This window comes from Artemia franciscana, chromosome 16 (genome assembly GCF_032884065.1).
Source record: "Artemia franciscana chromosome 16, ASM3288406v1, whole genome shotgun sequence".
Lineage (NCBI taxonomy): Eukaryota > Metazoa > Arthropoda > Branchiopoda > Anostraca > Artemiidae > Artemia > Artemia franciscana.
Genome location: NC_088878.1, coordinates 4,046,304 through 4,066,324, shown reverse-complemented (window position 1 = coordinate 4,066,324; position 20,021 = coordinate 4,046,304). Strand labels below are relative to the sequence as shown.

General features: G+C 35.9%; 1 pseudogene; it reads left to right on the top strand.

Moving 5' to 3' along the window:
- Positions 1 to 7,895: 7,895 nt before the first annotated feature.
- LOC136037456 (U2 spliceosomal RNA) lies at positions 7,896 to 8,071 on the top strand (annotated as a pseudogene).
- Positions 8,072 to 20,021: the final 11,950 nt, after the last annotated feature.

The following is a 20,021-nucleotide window of genomic DNA, read 5'->3' as shown; positions in this document are numbered from 1 at the left end:
GATGAAATGACCCAGTACAGCCCCTGGAAAAGGTTTTTAAGTTATATAATTAACCCATTATTTTATTTGTTATTGGGAGGTCTGCATACATTTTCGGGTGGGAAGGGGAGGATGAACTTTATGCTGAGAGGATTTTGCATGGGGAGAATTTTCTATGGAAAGGGAAGGTTCCAGAGAGTGAAAATTTCAGGAGAAATTTTACGCTGGTTTAATTTGCCAGAATTTCTAAACAAAAGTCGTTTATATGCCTGGCTTTCTCTTCGACGATTCAATTGTATGCGTGGAAATGTAAATGGTAATTGCTCGGGGTAAATTCTCGCCAGGATTGTATTATCCAGAGGATCTTTCTGTGTGGACGGGTATTTTTCTGTGGAGATGGAGCCAGGTATCCTGGCGTTATTTAAAAACAATCATAAATTAAATAAAATAACTCTTTTTCCACAGAAAGTAAAGAGCAACTTTAATACTTAAAACAAAATGAAATTCTTTTGTATATGAGGAGGGTTGCACCCTCCTCAATACCTTGCTGTTTAAGCTTACTTTAAATTTTGTCCCGATTCTTTAAATACGACTCCTGAAACACAAGGTTCGTTTATTTAGAACAATAAGTAACTTTCTTTTAAAGAGCCAAAACACTTCAGCGCGAAGAGCGAGTTATTGAGAAGGGGGCCAAACACCATATACACGTAAAAATTTATTTTCGTTTGAAATTTCTATGCTGCTCCTTACTTCCAGTTGAACAACTTATTTTTTGTTATTTAATAAAGCTTAGAGACAAACATTTTCCTAAAGGAAATGGAAAAATTGCGTCAATTGTCAATTAAAACTAAATAAGAATAAAAAAAGTAATCAATGACAAAAATTACACAAAACAGTAGCCTGTTTACAAAAACTAAGATATAAACTCCCAGAATTCAGCTCTGTTGAGCAATGCCAAAGCTTTGGGCGTATATTTTTTTAACAATATCGACAATTTATCGACAGTCTTAAGAAAATAAAATACAGATTTTAAATTCAATATTTTTAATTTAATTTTTAATACCAAAAATATTTATTTGACACTTTCTTGCTTCATAACTGTAAAAAATTAAATCTCTTTCTAAGTGACAACTACATAAATAAAATCAATCCTGAAAAAAAAGATAACACAAAAAACGTGTCCCTTCAGGGTGAAAATACAAAAATTCTCAACATTCAATTCAGGGGAAACATTTCTGATTATAGTGGCTTCATATATCAGCTCATGGATGCTCTTATAATGCAAGCAAATGTTGACGGCATATTTTTACCGAAATTGCCCCTTCTCAAGTATTTTTCCTTGTGATTTTTATAACTGTACGAACTTTCTTGTGTACGAATAACTGCACTAATTACTAAAAAATAAATACATATTTAAGATCACCATAAAAAGCTTATTCTTTGGTTAAGTGCTATCAATAGCTTAGGCTCTTATACTTTCGTTATTCACAATACTCGTTATTTACTTACCATTCATTGCAATGAAGAATTTGAGGTTTTTTTTTTGTTACTCCAACCGAATCACATAAAAAAAATGTTTCTGGAAAACTGAAAAGGGTCACTCAGTTACAGAAAAGAACTTATATTTTGCTTATTAAGGGTCATAGTCTATTGGGTGGCAACCAAGAATGGAGCAACACATATTGTTTCCGTGGTTTTTCCCTTTTCGGCTCTCTTTCCTTTGGTATCTGAAATAAAAAAAAAAAAGTTTTTTTAAATGAAAGTAAGGAGTGACATTAAAACTTAAAACGAACAGAAATTACTCCGTATATGAAAGGGGTTTTTCCTCCTAAACACTTCGCTCTTTACGCTAAAGTTTGACTCTTTCTCTTAACTCTACTTCTTAAAACAGTTAAAAAAGTAAAACAGTAAACACTTCTTTTTCGACTATATGCTTTTCATATAAATTGAATCTGTTTTAAGGAAATCTCTTGTAAAATTATGGAATGAGAAATACTTTGCATACATTATTAAGAGTACATGATATTCAATCCAAATTTCAAATTTTGAAATTTAGTTTATAAAACATGGTAAAACCACAGTGGGATTTTACACAAGATAGATGATAAATACAGCGTTGACTTTAAAAAAGGTAATTGCTTGAATATTTATTGTATTGCTTTTTGATAGAAGACCGATATTGTGATTTTGGGGCCAAGTTTGCTAGCTATCTGATAATGTGACCAAACATCATGTATGAACTTCCTTCGATGTTTATTTCGATAGTTAATATTAATTTCAGATTAATTTTAGATTTAGAAAAATTAATTTGCTAATTTAGAAAAAAATTGCATGCTAAAACGTCAAAACTGACCAGGGCATAACCTGGGGTTGACAGTTAAGACCTTTAGATGAGCTAGTGAAGGGTCTCTCGGGAAAAAAACAGCTTTTACGATGAATCTAATAGATTCATCGTATTTCAACTATCATTCGTATTCAACGTATTATATAATAGATCTCAACTAATTTAGAAATTCTGTTCACGTGATCATCTTTGAAAATTTCTTGTTTAGTTTTCATTTCTACCTCCCTCGCCCGTCACGTATGAAAATATATATTATTAATTAGTACCTAGATAAGATAAATAAATAACGACATTTGAATAACATTTATTTTATAGAGCTGAATTTTAAACAGCATGTTAAACAATATGTATTTGTCGCTATATAAACACGTACATGGCGTATTGTTTCGGAATTATTTTTTCAAAAGATTTTAAGTCAAAAAATACTTGCTTATCCTTGAATTGGGGTTAATTATGTTTTATTTGTATGTATCAACACTTTAATAGTGTCAAGTTTCCGAACAAAAATTAAAAGAATAAATCATTGAAGCAAAAGTACTAAATAGCATAATGTGTAATAAACAAAAAAGAAATAGGGCCATGGAGTCGTGGTAAACAAATAAAACTTTAGGTCACTTTGTTATAAAAATATCAAAAAATGAATCAAAAAAGAAAAAAAGCTACTTATCTAAATTGCTCCCCCCCCCCATCCAACGGATACCACTTACTATGATTTGAGCATTTCCCATCGGAAATGTGCGAGCATATGAAGCTGGGGCGATAACTGAAAACAGTTTCGCTGAATTTAACGATTAAAACTGTTAACTTTCATAAATACACAACACACTTAAACCAGTGAAAATATGCAGAACTATAGTGAAGCAAGCTTTTTTTTGTCTTCGGGTAACAGGGAGAAACGAGGATTGCTCTCCTACGATTCAACAGAGTCTCTGCATGCGTATTAACTCTTTGTTTAAGCTTTAATTTTTCGACTATATGCTTTTGATATAATTTTAATCCGTTTTAAGGCAATATCTTATAAAATTATGGTATGAGAAATATTTTGCAGATATTATTGAGAGTACATAATATTCAATTCAAAATTCAATTTTTGAAATTTAGTTTGAAAAATGCAATAAAACCAAAGTAAAATTTTACACAAGATAGATAATAACTTTAGTGTTGGCTCTTTATAAACTATTCTAAAACTAATTAAATCAAATAATTTTTGAAAAGCTGGAGTCTCTGAAGACCGTAATTGTGATTCTGGGGCTCAGCTTGCTGATCTGATAATGTGTCAGAACGACAGGCAACCAGGGCTTCCACTTCTAGGGAGATTACCCTATTTTAGGGGAAAATCACTTCTTTTAGGGACACTTATTTTGAATTTAGGGATTCAGGGAAATCTGGGGTAAAGTAAGGGTTTTTAGGGATCTTCAGGGAAAATTGGAATTTTTTAAACGAAGGCTGAAAAATTCTTATAGATTGCAGATTATGCTCAGTCTTCTTGAAAATACTTATGCCGCAACACTGGCTTATATTGCAAAGATCAGCGCGAAATTTCAAAAAAAAGCTAAAGCGTGGAATGAGATTCATTAGGAAGGGACGACTTTAATCCCTTGGATTTTCATTCATTAGGTATTTAGTAATTTAGTTTAGGTAGCCTAGTATTTAGTTTATTTTTAAGCAATGCCTTTGATTGGGTGTAAACTGCCCAACATAAAGAGTATTGGTTAGGCAGCAATTGTAGAATAGGAGCATGCGACCTATGCACTTAGCATTAGGGATTCTTTCAATCTGCTGGTGACCTCTTTTTCCCGTGGTAATCTATCTGCAAATCCACAGGGGATTATCCAAATAAAGCACCAGCTGCCTTAGCCGGGAGCCTGGGCAGCACCAGCTGCCCATGGAGGTGACCTTAGGTTGATGGGTGAAAGGTCAGAAACTATAATTTTTCAATTCTAAAATTTTCTTTCAGTTTTATACATTCCCTTCTATGATTGTACAGTCCAGTTAAAGCACATCTGACCTCTTTAGGAGTAAAAAAGAAAAAGCAATTCTGCTACTTAAAAAATGAATATTTTAATTGATTTTGTGACTATATCAATTTTAAACAGGTCAGAAGGGCTTAAATTTAATTATGAAGTAAGAAAATATGATTTAAACCATGAAAGAACAGTTTTTGACTTGATAATTGGCAGGCGTTGATGTTTCATCCTGACACAAAATGGCACTCTCCATTGCTTAGCTACAAAAAACAAGGCCCCAGCTACAATCTGAGCATAGAAGAAAGTATACAAGACATTTACGGAAGTTGAAAGACTTATTTCTACCAAGTACGGACCTAAGATCATCCTCCTATACAACATGTGCAGACTGTGGCTTCTGTGTCAAAATTTAGGGACAGATGCTGGTGTTGGTGCAAACTGTGGCTTTTTTGCAGAAAAGTTGCAATCCATACTGTCTATAAAGGACCCTGCATTCTGTTAAAACTAGCTGTGAGTACCCTTATTTTTAATCTGATGATTCACACAATAATATTTAGTCTAGTCTTTTGTTCATGTCCACTTGCCTGCCACTTGCCATTTGGAACCATGTAAAATCTACTGTTTTGCCTTGGACTGCAGCAATGTGAAGGTAGCAAATTAAAGTATTTTGTTAAGTTAGGTTTACAGAGAAACTTCTTTCGTATTGTTTTTGCTTGGGTTGGTCCCTCCTAGGTTAGAAGACATGAAAACAAAGCTCTTCTAGTGAAGAAGTGGGTCACAAATTTCTTTTTCCATTTAAAGTGGTGTTCCAGCAGTAGTAAAGGTTAACCATTTCTAAACCAACCAATAAATAACATAATAAATCATTAATTATCATTTATCAAGCTGGGCATACTTCGTTTTGATTTTTGCAAACTAGTGCAATGCAACCATTGCAAATTTTTGGTCCATCCGTACTCCATACTGCAAACTTAAATTATACATGAGGTAATTTAAGTTAATTGACGATATGCACCTTAATGCCCATGAGCATAGTTTAGCATGATCTAGTTATTGTGTACCCTTGTACAAGTAATTATAGAAATAGACTAGTTTTGATCACTAATAAAACACTTTTTCTAGAGATCATTGACATGCAAAGTTCGTCTGAAAGCCAGTGTACTGACTCAGAGGAAGATAATCTTCAAATTGCATCTAGTCCCGAAAGACGACTGGATGACGAAGATGATGATGTTCCTGAAGTTCACCTCCTGGTGACTCCTCCAAAAAAAAGCAGGGTTCAGGGCAGAATTCCCAAAAGAAAACATACGAGCAAAAGTTTGTTGACAAGTGGCTTCAGTTACCAATGTGTAAAAATTGGATAGAGAAAAGAGTGTCAAACAAGTCAAAGAAAAAAGACTTATGTACCATACTGTAAGTCTGTTTGAAGTATGTGTAATGTGGGAAATCAGAGTTGACGAAGCATGCCCTGACCAAGCAGCATATAAAAGCAAGCAGTGAAATCGAGACGAAGTCTGGCAGCATTGAAAAACTTCTGACTGTAGGCAGTCATTCCAAAGAAATTGAACAGCGCATCTGCATATTTTTGGCAGAACATATCTGCCATTACATCTTGCAGACAGCTTGATTCCTTTCCTCAGAAAATTATTTCCCTAAGACCAGGCCCTGGCAGGGGTCACATTGGGTAAACAGAAAGCTACAAATATTTTGCGACAGAATTTTTCGTTGGTGCTACAGAACCAGTTAGTCGAGTTGCTCAAAACCACTTTTTTCTCGGTGATAATTGACGAAACCACTGATCGTACTATTGATAAACAGCTAGCTATCATGGTTGTATTTTTTAGCGAGAAAGATCTAAAACTTCATGTCGAAGTATTGGATATGGTTAAGTGTAGTGATGGATCGGCTGAGGGCCTGACTAACCGCATCAAGCAAATCATTGAAGAAAACTCGATTCCCTGGCAAAATATTGTTGGATTTTGTGCAGATACAACTAACGTCATGTTTGGAGCCAACAGATCTGCTTCAACCCTTATGAAAGCCATGGTGCCACACATCTTGAATGTGAAATGCTCATGCCATCTTATTCACTTATGCTCGTCATATGCATGCTTGTCACTTCCCAAGATACTCGAAGACTTGGCGCGAAATATCTATGCCCACTTTTCCAGAAGCGCTTCCAGGCGAGAGAAGTTCGCCGAATTTCAGGAGTTCTTCCGATGCGAAGCACACCGAATTCTTGCTCCGGGACAGACCCGTTGGTTATCCCTTCAGGCCTGTGTGAAGAGGCTTATTGAGCAACGGGTTGCACTTATTCAGTATTTCGTAAAAACCACGTTTGAAGACCCAACTGCAACAAATGACCTTATCTTGTCGACATTACAAAGCAAGTTGACAAAGCCATACCTTGAATTCATGGACTACTCTCTTGGCCTCTCCAACGAATTCAATACAGTTTTTCAATCCGAACTCCCACTTCTTCACTCCCTGAAGCTTAGTGTCAGCAAACTTGTGAATGATGTTGCGTCTAACTTCATGAAATTGGACTATATTCGCAATGTTGGTTCGTTTACTGAACTGGATCCTTACCTTTCAAGTGAGTATCTGCCTTTAAACCAGACATATGTGGGAATAGCTGCAACTGATTCCATGCAAGAACTCGAGGATGCTCAAGAGCCAAGTGATAACATTGATCTCTTTTACCAGTCGTGTCGAAACTACTATATAGTCCTGATCAAGCAGATCAAAGACGGGTTCAAGTTTGAAGACGAAATTTATGACATTTTGGCTTTAGTTGAACCAAGGAATGCAAGAAATTTGAACCCAAGATCTCTAAGGCCACTATTTGTGAGATTTCCTGTTCTAACAGAAAAGTGTTCCCTCCAGAAAACGGACGTAGAATGGAGGTCACAGGCAATGACTGATGTCACTGAGCTTCATTTGGGAGATGCCCAAGTTGAAGACCTGTCAGTTGAACAATACTGGAAGAAAATACTTGGTCTGAAGACTCGCAGTGGCGAAATCAAGTACCCGGAACTGCGGAAGTGCATTTCGCTGATATTCTCGTTACCTTTTAGCAACGTTCCAGCTGAACGTTTGTTCAGCCTCCTGAAATTGGTCAAAACAGACATGAGAAATAGTCTCGAAAATGTCACCCTAGATTCACTGATCCGAGTCAATTACTGGTTGAAAAACGAAGATAAAACTTCATCAACTGTCAGTATACCGAAAGCTGTCGCTGGCTTCAAGACGAAGGCAAACGCTACGTGCGATGAAGTGCTGGAGATGACACTTGTTTGAACTTTTTTATGTATTCTCGTTAGTGTAAAGATGTTGTCATTATCTGAAGTAAAAAGATCTCAGTTTGAACTTTTGTATGTATTCTCGTTAGTGTAAAAGATGTTGTTATCATTATCTGAAGTAAAAAGATCTCATGTAAATTCTGTGGAAATCTAGGGCAAAATATCCTTTTTTCTAGGGAGAAATCAGACCTAAACACGAGGACTTCTAGGGAAAATTAGTATGAAAATAGGGAAAATTGAAATCGAAAAGTGGAAGCACTGCAGGCAACTTCTTTTGTGTTGATCTTGTTAGTTAAAATTAATATGTCTGCCCTGATTTATTAGTATCTGTTCTTATCAGCTTAATATCTGATACGGCCCCTACATGGGCCACAGAATATTGAACCGATTTTTGGAAACCGGAGGGATGTCGGGGCTTGCTCCACTCCCTTCACGCGCTGGCCCGGTATTGCAGTACCTCCGGGATAGGCGCACCCCTTTCGAGGGGAAACCAAAGTCCATGAACCCTAACCAATAGTGGGTACAATAAGTTATTCAAAGTGAAGAGAGGCCCTGCCGTTAGTTACTTAGTCCTTGAATACATTGAAAATCATTTTTTTTCATATGAAATAAAGAAGAAACACTGTAAAAAATTTACAAAAATTAATGGCGAAAAAGCCAATGGGTGGACGCCATAATTAATTTAAAGTGCCCAAGCTGGATCCAAGTCCCCATGCATCTTTATCGAAAATAGTTCGTAATTATAAACTGCTGAAATTTAAATTGAGCCAATATTCGATAAAATGGCTGAAGCGATTGTTTTTGGCCTCAGGCGACTTGGTTCTGCGGTGAGTTGTTGATAGTAGTAATGACTAAAGCCCCTCCCCCCCTCTATGATTGTTAGAGAGAAAATAATTGGCAAAGTCAGTAGAACGGTCACTGGGTTCTCAGAAATTAGAGTTTCAACTTTTCAGTCAAATTGATAAGAGAGTGAGAAACCCCTGATTTTCTTTTCTCAAAAAGGTAAACTTGCATTTAAACGATCTAGAGGCTTGCATATGAAAATGAAATGGGGCATTTCTATTTTCAAAAACAATTCAGAGACTTGATTCACTGCTGTGAAAAAAGTTTTGTAAAGCTGCATCTGTTTAATGAATTAGAGTTTCTGAGTGGCATTCAAAGCAACCGGATTTATGTTTTGAGAATTGGAACCGAAATAAATTTTGTGACAAACTTTGTTACTCGTATTCTTATAATTTTTTTGACAATCCTTGTTAAATTATCGCTTCTCAGCCTTTTGGCTAAGATCAAAGTGTAATAAGATCGATAAAAAATGACACAATCAACAAACATGACACATTTTTCCAAAAAAAGTGACACAATTTGTCATCCAAGTCCTGTTTTTTAAATGATAATAAAAGAAAAGTAAAATTTCGGTTTTCAACCTCCAGAAAAGCTAAAATTAACGGAGAGGAATAGCACTACCTAACGGTGGCAGTAGTACACAATCAGTGCGGAATACAGGACAGATGCCATCACCATAAGTAAAATTTAAACCAAGAGAAGAAAACAGCCATAGGTGGAAATTTCAAATCAAAATGTACGTTGAATATCTGAACTTAATTGGCTACTTGATTGAGTATGTGATATAGCCAACTGATACGTATTTAATAGTAAAAAGTAAACAACCAGCAGTTTTCCAAAGCTGTATGCATAAGCAGGAACTCACATTTTTAAGAGTACAGTAGGGGTATCCCACCTTGGACAAGATTACAAATTTTAAATCTGTTTATTATTATTAAGAGAAAATATAGAAAAATTACAAAGCTTTAGACCCCACAAAGGGGTCTAAGACTTCCAGAGAAGTCTTTCCTTCAGAATAATCCATCTGTCATAAAAAGGCACCAACAAATATGACAAAAATACTAGATTGAAGCTAGTTGAATGGCTTACATATTGAGTAAATAAATGTAGTTTCAAAATTTCTAAATGAACATATTTCTATTTCCAAACAAGATTACTTCATTCTAACCTTACCTTGTTTCACCTAAAAATGATGAAAAAGGTCAAAAAGAACAATTGTTTGAATTTGGAGTCCCAGAGTAGTGATACTCACATTCACTAACTCCTTTCCAGCTCAAGTGCAACCATGAAGTCTATCATGAAGTCTTTTGTCAAAACTGACATCTTAGAGAATGATAATGCTTTTGTCATACCCATGATCTCAGGCTGTTTCAAGGAAATCTCCGAGATTTCTTTTGGTCCAAATACCAAAATACATGTGCTGAAATATAAGGATGTGATACTCTCGAATTATCACAAACAGTTTAGGTTGAGCTGCCTGAACTTCCTTGTAGAAGTTATCAAACAAATGAGGAAATGAATTTAGCATTCTGATCCCACTTTAGAAGCTCTGGCTTGTCTAGACCCAGTCACTGCTTTGAGCGGAAAAGTCAACACTCGAGTGGGACGGACTGGTCGGTTCAGAAGCTTACTTGGGAAACACGAAGGTGAAGTGGAAAGGTCAAGGAATGTAATAGAGATTCAGTGGATCTTGATGAGTGAGCGTAGGGATGAGACTGTGAAAACCATAGGAACTGAAACGTTTCCTTCGATCTTTTGGAAGGCGCTATTGAATACAAAAGATGTTCAAGGCAAGCCACAGTTCGAAGAGCTATCCCTTTTCATGCTAAGTCTGTTTGCTCCTTTGCATTCCAGTGCATTTGCAGAACGTCAATTTTCAGTTCTTTCAAATATAAAAACGAAAGTCAGGAAGAGTCTACTTCTCGACAAGATAGACTTATTGATGCATGCAAAGCAGCTGGTCTCTCGTACCAAAGGAACCGTGCACGACTGGGAAATTCCTTCCGATATGCGGAAGAATTTTATGGCCTGGTACAAGGAGAAAGAAGAAGAGACCAATAAGCCCTAGATATAGCCAGGGTCGAATATACTTGAAGTCTTGGGGAGGGGGGGGTCTATGTGTGAGAGGTTACCAAGTTGTTCAGTGCTTATATATCTTATATTTATCTGTAATTTTTAGTACAAATATGCGATTGATTTTGGCTTACATTTTTCTTCGACTTCTAGGCCCATTAGAAGTAGTACGCTTGTAACCATTAAGGCAGGAAGAAGGCTTAGTAGTATTGTTGGTTCAAGATAAGCTTCAATAAGGGCATAATGAACCACAGACAAATCGATAGACAAATAGTTGGAACTGTTTTTGGAACTAAAAAGCTCAAACACCCCAACTGTGGTCTTATATTTTTTCCATTTTCAAAGGTGTCATCTAAAGCTTAGCCAATTACGATTACAACGTCATGTGAAAAATCTTTAATTTACTGTCGGATTTGATTGTCCCTTTGATTGTCGTTGGTCGCCCAGACGCAAATTCATAGTGTGTAACATTGATTTAATCGAATGTTCCTATTACTTTCATGACGTCATAAAAACGTCTCGATCCCAAGATAATAGTTTAAGGTTAAGTTTACTCCTTTTTGAACTGATTTGGAAAAGATTACACATTCAAAATTCTAAATATAGATTTGACAATTAAATATAATACCACTTGTAGCAAAAAAAATGACACATTTTGTGACACATTATGGAATCCGAGATGACACAAAAAGCACATTTTTGGAAAAAATATGACACACTCTTTAAAAAAAAATTTGGCAGCCCTGGATTGAATCTACGATTTGGCAAAATTTTATTGCGAAAACAAAATTAGCAATTAAAGAGTATTCTTTCCATGGCTGCCAAATTGACACATTTTGTGTCAAAATGACACAGTTTGACGTTGCGTGACACAATGACACATTCAGACGAAATGATGACACAATCGACGAAAAAGCCACATTTTTCAAAAAAAATGACACATTTTTCAAAAAAATGACAAATTTTTGTCATCCTAGTCTTGATTTTGAAATGGTAATAAAAGAAAAGTAAAATTTCAATTTTCTACCTCCAGAAAAGCTACAAATTAATGGAAGGGAATAGCGCTGCCTAACGGTGGCAGTAGTACACAAACATTGCAGAATACAGGACAGATGCCATCACCGTATTTAAAATTTAAACCAAGCGAAAAAATCAGCCATAGGCGGAAATTTCAAATCAAAATGCGCGCTGAATATCTGAACTTAATTGGCTTCTTGATTGAGTATTTGATGTAGCCAACTGGTACCTACTTAATAGTAAAAATTAAACAGCGTGCAGTTTACCAAAGCTTTGACTAAAGTATGTGACGCTTTGACTAAAGGCATAAAATTACCACTTTCCCTTTCAATAGATTTGTGTCAATAGGAGATGTGCATGATTACTTAGTATTGATGTCATGACTTGCAATCACTTAATCCAATCAAAGCCCATTCCACGGTACTGTTGGTTCAAATTTGAGACGTATGGTGCAGTTCCTAATTCCCACCATGGAGCGTGGGAGGATTTTTCCATGGAGGAATTTGTCATGGGGCGCAGGACTTTCTAGTATTATTTAAAAAAAACAATGAAAAAATAAATATGAAAAGTTTTTTCAACTGAAAGTAAGGAGCAGCATTAAAACTTAAAACGAACAGAAATTATTACGCATAAGCAGCAACTCCCATTTTTAGGAGTACAGGAGGGGTATCCAACCTCGGACAAGATAACAAATTTCCAGAGATGTCTTTTCTTCAGAATAACCCATCTGGCCTAAAAGGGAACCTACAAATATGACAAAAAAATAGATTGAAGCTGGTTTAATGGCTTACATATTGAGTAAATAAAAAGCTTTGCCAATAAAGCCGATTACGATTACGCCGTCATATGAAAAGTCTATTTTCAATTTGCTGTCGGAATTGATTGTCCTTAAAACTTTCATAAATGTAAACTTGCCTCGTTGGCCGCCCAGACACAAATTCATAGTGTGTAACATTGATTTAATCGAATGTTTCTATTTCTTTCATGACGTCACAAAAAGGTCATGATCCAAAGATAATAGGATAAGGTTAAGTTTACTCCTTTTTGAACTGATTTGGAAAATATTATATATTCAAAACTCTAAATAAAGATTTGACATTTAAATATAAAACCACTTGTAGCAAAAAAATATGACACATTTTGTGACACATTATGGAATCTGAGACGACACAAAAAGCACATTTTCGGAAAAAATATGACACACTCCTTAAAATAAATTTGGCAGCCCTGTTGGGGGCTGGGATGAGATAGATTTAGTCTAAGTGAACGTGGAAATAAATAAAATAAAAAAAAATCATTTTTGTCAACTGAAAGCGAGGAGCAGCATTGAAACATGAGAACAGAAATTTCCCTGCATACAAGAGGGACAACTCCTGGTCAATACTTCTCTCTTTACGCCGTAAAGTTTAAAATAAAAGTGTAAAGAATAAAAGTTTTTTTTTATTCCCAAAATCTTCTGACTCTAATTGAACGGCTCATAATGCTAGAAATTCCTGCACCCCCTTCATGGAAATTCTCTTCCCTCGTTATAAATTCCTCAATGGAAAGATCCTCCCATTTACCCTCTCCCCCGACCTACCCCCACCCCTACGCGAAATATTCTCCCTGAAAACGTCTCTACACTTCATAATAACCATTCCTATCTGTAGACAGTGGTCAAAGTTTAAACTTGAAGCCCCTCCCCCGGGTACTGTGGGGGATTAAGCCGTCCCCGAAGACAAAGTAATTAGCTTTTCGACAAAGCAAAACAGAATGGCTGTCTGTGTGTGGAAGGGGGCCTAGGTGCCCTCCAGTTGTGGTCCAGTAGTGGTTTTAACGGTGAAGGAAAGGTTGACATCCATACTATTGGACAGTAGGAAACGTAAGATCGGATCAAGGAGTGAAAAAGGATTTCCAAAATTGATCCAGGGAAAATATGTTTGAGTTTCCTTATAATACCGAGACTCCTGCATATCTTCATTTTAGTCAAATCAATGTGACGCTTGAAAGACAAGTTTTCATCAACAAGAATGCCCAAAAAACGAACATATCGATCTTTAGATCTGTGAATTATCCCATTTTGCTGATGAATTTCTGATAACTTGGGATAAATCTGAGAAACATGCGAAAATATCAAAAAATTGGATTTTGAATAATTTAGGGTAAGAAAATTAGCATCAAGCCATGAAATTACTCTCTCAAACAAGTATTCCAAGTTTAATCGAAGCTCGGATTCGCAGTTCCCCGAAGTGCCGAGTGTGCTATCATCAGCAAAACAAACAAAGACATCAGAATATGGTGAACTATAGCTGGCACTATGGGCAAGGGAAGGTTTAGGATGACAGAGTCTACAGCAATGAATAGGTTTCTGCTTTTTTACTGCGTAAAAAAGATCATTTATATAAATCAAAAATAGCACTGGCCCTAAAACTGATCCCTGAGGGACGCCAAAATTCACTTGTGATTGACAGAAATTCAATTGTGGATTGACAGAAATTAACCTATCATTAAAATATGATTGAAACCAAGAAAATACATTACCCCTAATGCCAAAATGAGACATCTTCGATAGAAGAATTTCATGGGTTAAGGAATCGAATGCCTTGCGAATATCCAGGAATATAGCAGCCGGAATTAATCCCAAATCCAATTCAGAATGTATAAAATTCAAAAGGGTCATACAGGCATGCTCAGTGGAGTGCTTCATTCGGAAACCAAATTGAAAATCATGAAGAAACTCTTTAGATTTAAGAAATTTAAGCAGGCGATAAAGCATAGCCTTTTCGAAGATTTTACTAAATACTGATAAAATTGAAATTGGTCGATAATTTGCTGGATCATTTCTTGGTCAACCTTTATACAGAACAATAATCCGAGCACGCTTGAGAGGATCTGGAAAAACCCCATATTTAAATGAAAGATTAACAAGTTTTGTAAGAGGCACAACTATTGAAGGAAGAATAGATTTAACTACCTTAGTAGGAATAGAATCTGGCCCAGATGAAGATGAGTCTTTCAAGCCATTAACAATTTTAGTAATTTCAATTTCTGTTACTGGCTCTAGAAAAATAGACTTAACACAAGATAGCCCGAGGTAAGATCTAAAGTCCGACTTAGACCGAGATAAAGTAGCTGTGGAAGCGATATTATTACCAATACTAGCGAAAAATGAAGTAAATGCTTCTTGGACATTAAGCTCACCCTCTATAGTCTCATCACCAATGACCAGACTCATAGGTAAAGAGCTATATTGAGAACCAGGTTTAAGCACAGAATTTATTACCTTCCAAGTTTTACGAATATCCTTATTACACGCAGCAAAATTATTTAGATACTAGAGAGATTTGGCTTTCCTACACAAGGAATTATATATATTCCGGTAAATCTTGAATTGACAAAGACGAATAGCACTCGTTGAAAGTGTAGCGCATTTATAGTACCTCCAGAGATTATTTTTCCTTCTCCAGCTTTTGAGAAGTCCGGATGTCATCCATGGGTTTAGAGGAATAATCCTTTTAGACCTGCGATTAGAAGGTGGTACTTTACAAATGTTAAGAATAGCCTCTTTTATGGTTCCATAAAACGACTCAAATAAACAAGAAAAATCCTTGTCGTTATCAAATAAGCTCCACGAATTTTTCGCTAATTTAGAACCAAGAAGAGATAACTCATTCTCACCAAACCTAATAGAATAGGAATCAAACACTTGAGCCCGGTTATTCCTTCCCCGATTAAAACTGAACCGAGAATATATGGGAAAATGATCGGAGATATCAGTAACTAAAATTGAGTTTTTTTTCAAGCAAAGCGTATTTTCTATAATAAGGCAAATTTTCTCAGGCTTGTATCTTTTGATGGGTAAGATTAAACCTAATGAAACTTATATATTTAAAATCAGATTAAAATACAATTCTTTTGATGGTACTATTGGTATCAAAATTTCATTTTTCAAACTTTGGTCAAAGCCAGGTCGCTCCATACTACAGCTCGTTACCACGAACTGTTTGATATGAGAATTTAGTATTTGGGAATGAATAGCTAAAATAGATAGATTGTAATTGGAACTGTAGACATAAATATTTCCTGGATAGCATCACAAACATTTCCGACTTCCACCTGTAATTTTAGTCATAGAATTTGATTATTCTAGAAAAAAGGGTTGACAATTATCCATGAACACCCACTCCGTAACGACAGAAAAAGTACCGATTTTGAGATATTTTTACTAAGCAGCTTTCATAATGCTGATAGATATTTAGCTGCTATGTGCAAAAAATACCTTTTTGTGCAGAACCCATGGCTATACTGCATAAAATGAAACAAATTGGCCCATAATTTTTCAAATTAGGCCTAACCATCTAAATTTGCCTACTAATTTTACCATCAACTCAAACTTCTTTTACGACTTTATTCAGTTACTTTCATTACAAGCAACCGATTCCTATGGTTTTTATCAGCTTCAGAACAGTTTTCTATAATTTCTAATTGACAAAAACAATTTTTAAGCATCCACTTTGATCTTGTTCAGCGTATTGATTTGATACGATTTAATCATCAAAGTTGTCGGAGAAGTTGAGAGTCAAGAACTTGTACAATACTTCGTTATAATTCGAAATTCGTTAGATTTTAGACAATTTTACACATACCTGCGATATTTGCATATCTAGCCAAATAGTCGTGTTTGCATGCAAATGATAGTTTATGTGGAAATCCAGGGTAATACATTCATACAAAATGACTTAGCTCATGTCACTTGTCGCAAATCTACATAAAAACAGAATCTACATTTGCATTTCAGATTGTCAGGAGGTATAATTCAGGAGTCAATTGACGCTCCGAAACACCAGATAATTTCTTAGAAACGCATGAAACAACCAGTTGTTTGCATCGGGAGACGATTTCGTAATTTTGTCTTGAAATTACGGAGTAGCATAAACTGCCTCTCTCAAGCTACCGTCGAGTGTGGCAGATCACACAACGTTAGCAAAACATTGTCCCGCTCTTTACGCTAAAGTTATTCACTGTTTAATAAAGTAGAATTGAGAGAAAGAGTCAAACTTTAGCGTAAAGACCGGGACGTTGAGGGAGGAACAGTCCCTTTCATACACGGAGTAATTTCTGTTCGTTTTAAGTTTAAATGTTGCTCCTTACTTTCATTTAAAAAACCTTGTTTTTTTATTTCATATTATTTAAAAACAACTCCTTAAACATAAGTGCCGTTCAATTAGAGTCAGAAGATTCTGGGAATAAAAAAAAACAAAAACAACTTTGGCGTAAAGAGAGAAGTATTGAGCAGGGGTTATACCTCTTGTATGCATGGACATTTCTGTTCTCTTGTTTCAATGTTGCTCTTCGCTTTCAGTTGACATAAATAATTTATTTAATCATTGAAATAATTCTTAGGAGAAATATTTACAAGTTTCTGATTTGAATAGCCAGTAACATATTTTTCTTTATCCTAAGACAGAGTAATTTCAAATCAGGGCTTTTGTCATGTTCATTCCTGTAATGGAAATCTTTCTACTTTATTCAAAATTTAGAAAGAATACTCTTTAATTTCTAATTTTGTTTTCGCAATAAAGTCTTGCCAAATCGAAGATACAACTTGTGCAGACATATTAAATTCAACTATCAAAATCGACATAATGAAGTTGCCTGTCCTTCTGTTACTTTATCAGATTAGCAAGCTGAGCCCCAAAATCACAAATACGGTCTTCTGAGACTGCAGCTTTTCAAAAATTATTTCCAAGTAATGTTATAGATTAGTTTACTTCAAGTCTACACTAACTTTATTATCTATCTTGTGTAAAATTTTACTTATGGTTTTACCGTATTTTTTAAACTAAATTCCAAAAACTGAAGTTTAATTGAGTATCTTATACACTCAATAATATCTGCAAAATATTTCTCATTCCATAGTTTTATTATATATTCCCTTAAAACAGATTAAAATTATATCAAAAGCATATGGTCGAAAAATTAAAGCTGAAAGAAAGAGTTAATACTCATGCAAAGATTCTGTTGAATCATAGGAGAGCAATCCTCGTTTCTTCCTGTTACCCGAAGACAGAAAAAAAGCTTGTTTCACTATAGTTCTGCATATTTTCACATATTTTCACAAACATATTTGATGTTTGGTCACATTATCCGATAACTAGCAAACTTGGCCCAAAAATCACAATATCGGCCTTCTAAAACACCGTTTATCAAAAAGCAATACAATAAATATTCAAGCAATTACCTTTTTTAAAGTCAACGTTGTATTTATCATCTATCCTGTGTAAAATCCCACTGTGGTTTTACCGTGTTTCTTAAACTAAATTTCAAAATTTGGAATTTGGATTGAATATCATGTACTCTTAATAATGTATGCAAAGTATTTCTCATTCCATAATTTGTATTATGTGGCTATCTCACAATTTCGATCAGATAGGTTTAGGGAAAAGAGGATTTCGGGAGAGGGAGGGAGGGGGCTCTATCACTTTCGACACTTAAAAGATAACAAGAAATTTCAATTTCCGATCCAATGAGCCCCTTCCAAAGCTTACACGTCCACCCTTTCCACAAAAGCATGATATGCCCTAGGGGCATAACTTAAAAACTCTTGCTCTGAGGGATATGGGGGGAGTAATTATCCTCAAAGTTATAATTAATGAACTTTTCAACTACCTTGAACAAGATGGCTATGTCAAAATTTTGACTGGGTGTGTTTGGGGAAATGATGGGTGTGAGATGGATAGCTGCCCTTCAATCGCTTTGACTCTGAAAAAGGACACTAAAACTTATTTCGAATCCAATGAGCCCCCTCAAAAGTTTATAAGACCACCCTTTCTAAAAAAAAACTTATATGCCCGCCTGTAACAACTTACAACCCTTGCCCTGAGGTATGTGGGGGAGGGTGGAGTCTTTTCATCCTCAAAGACATAATTTCTGGATCTTTAAACTACGCTGAACCAAATAGCTATCTGAAAGCTTTGACGGGATGTGTTTGGGAAAATGATGGGCGTGGGACTGGGACTGGTTGCCCTCAAATTACTCTTAACAATTAAAAAGGGCGATACGCCTTTCAATTTTCAATCGAATGAATCATTTTCAAAGTTTCTATGACAACTCCTCCTATGCAAAGCCCCCTGGTCTAAAACCAAAAAAAAATATAATAATAATAATACATTGTGCCCACATCGCTCTTAACTTAAGCATTGCTATGGCCCTGCCTCTGATCTAATGGATTTTATAGGTTTTTTATGGCACTCGGTATTAACCAAGTGACATATAGCAATCGCAAATTCTGTCGGTCTGTCGGTCTGTCTGTCGGTCTGTCGGTCCCGGTTTTGCTACTTTAGGCACTTCCAGGTAAGCTAGGACGATGAAATTTGGCAGGCATATCAGGAACCGGACTAGATTAAATTAGGAATAGTCATTTTCTCGATTTGACCATCTTGGGGGGAGTGGAGGGCCCATTAATTCGGAAAAAATAGAAAAATGCAGTATTTTAACTTACGAACGGTTGATCAGATCTTAATGAAATTTGATTTTTGGAAGGATATCGTGTCTCAGAGCTGTTATTTTAAATTCCGAACGGATCTGTTGACATTGGGGGGAACCTAAAATATTGGAAAACACTTAGAGTGGAGGGATCGGGATGAAACTTGGTGGGAAAAATAATCACAAGTCCTAGAACCATGATTGACATAACCAGAACGGACAAGTTTTTCTTGGGGTAGTCGGGGGGGGGGGGGGGGTTATTTCTGAAAAATTAGAAAAAATGCGGTATTTTTAACTTACGAACGGGTGATCGGATCTCAATGAAATTTGATATTTAGAAGGATATCAAGACTCAGAGCTCTTATTTTAAACCCAAACGGATCTGGTGACATTGGAGGGGAGTTGGGAGGGGGAAACCTAAAACTTGGAAAACACATAGAGTGGAGGGATCGGGATGAAACTTAGTGGGAAAAATAATCACAAGTCCTAGATACATGATTGACATAACCAGAACGGATTCACTCTCTTTGGGATAGTTGGGGGAGGAGTTACTTCTGAAAAATTAGAATAAATGAGGTATTTTTAACTTACGAACGGGTGATCGGATCTCAATGAAATTTGATATTTAGAAGGATATCGTGTCTCAAAGCTCTTGTTTTAAATCCTGACCGGATCTGGTGGCATTGGGGGAAGTTTGGGGTGAGGAAACCTAAAATGATGGAAAACGCTTAGATTGGAGGGATCGGGATGAAACTTGGTTGGAAAAATAAGCAGAAGTCTTACATACGTGATTTAAATAATTGGAACGGATCCGCTCTATTGGGGGGGGATCTCGTAACTCAGATCTCTTATTTTAAATCTCAACAGGATCAAGCGTAATTGGAGGGGGGTAGTTGGGGGGACCGGAAATCTCAGAAAATATTTAAAGCGGTGAGATCAGGATGAAACTGGATGGGAAGAATAGAAACCTGTCTAAGATAAGTGACTGACATAACTGGACTGGATCTGCTCTTTTTGGTTGAATTGGGGGGG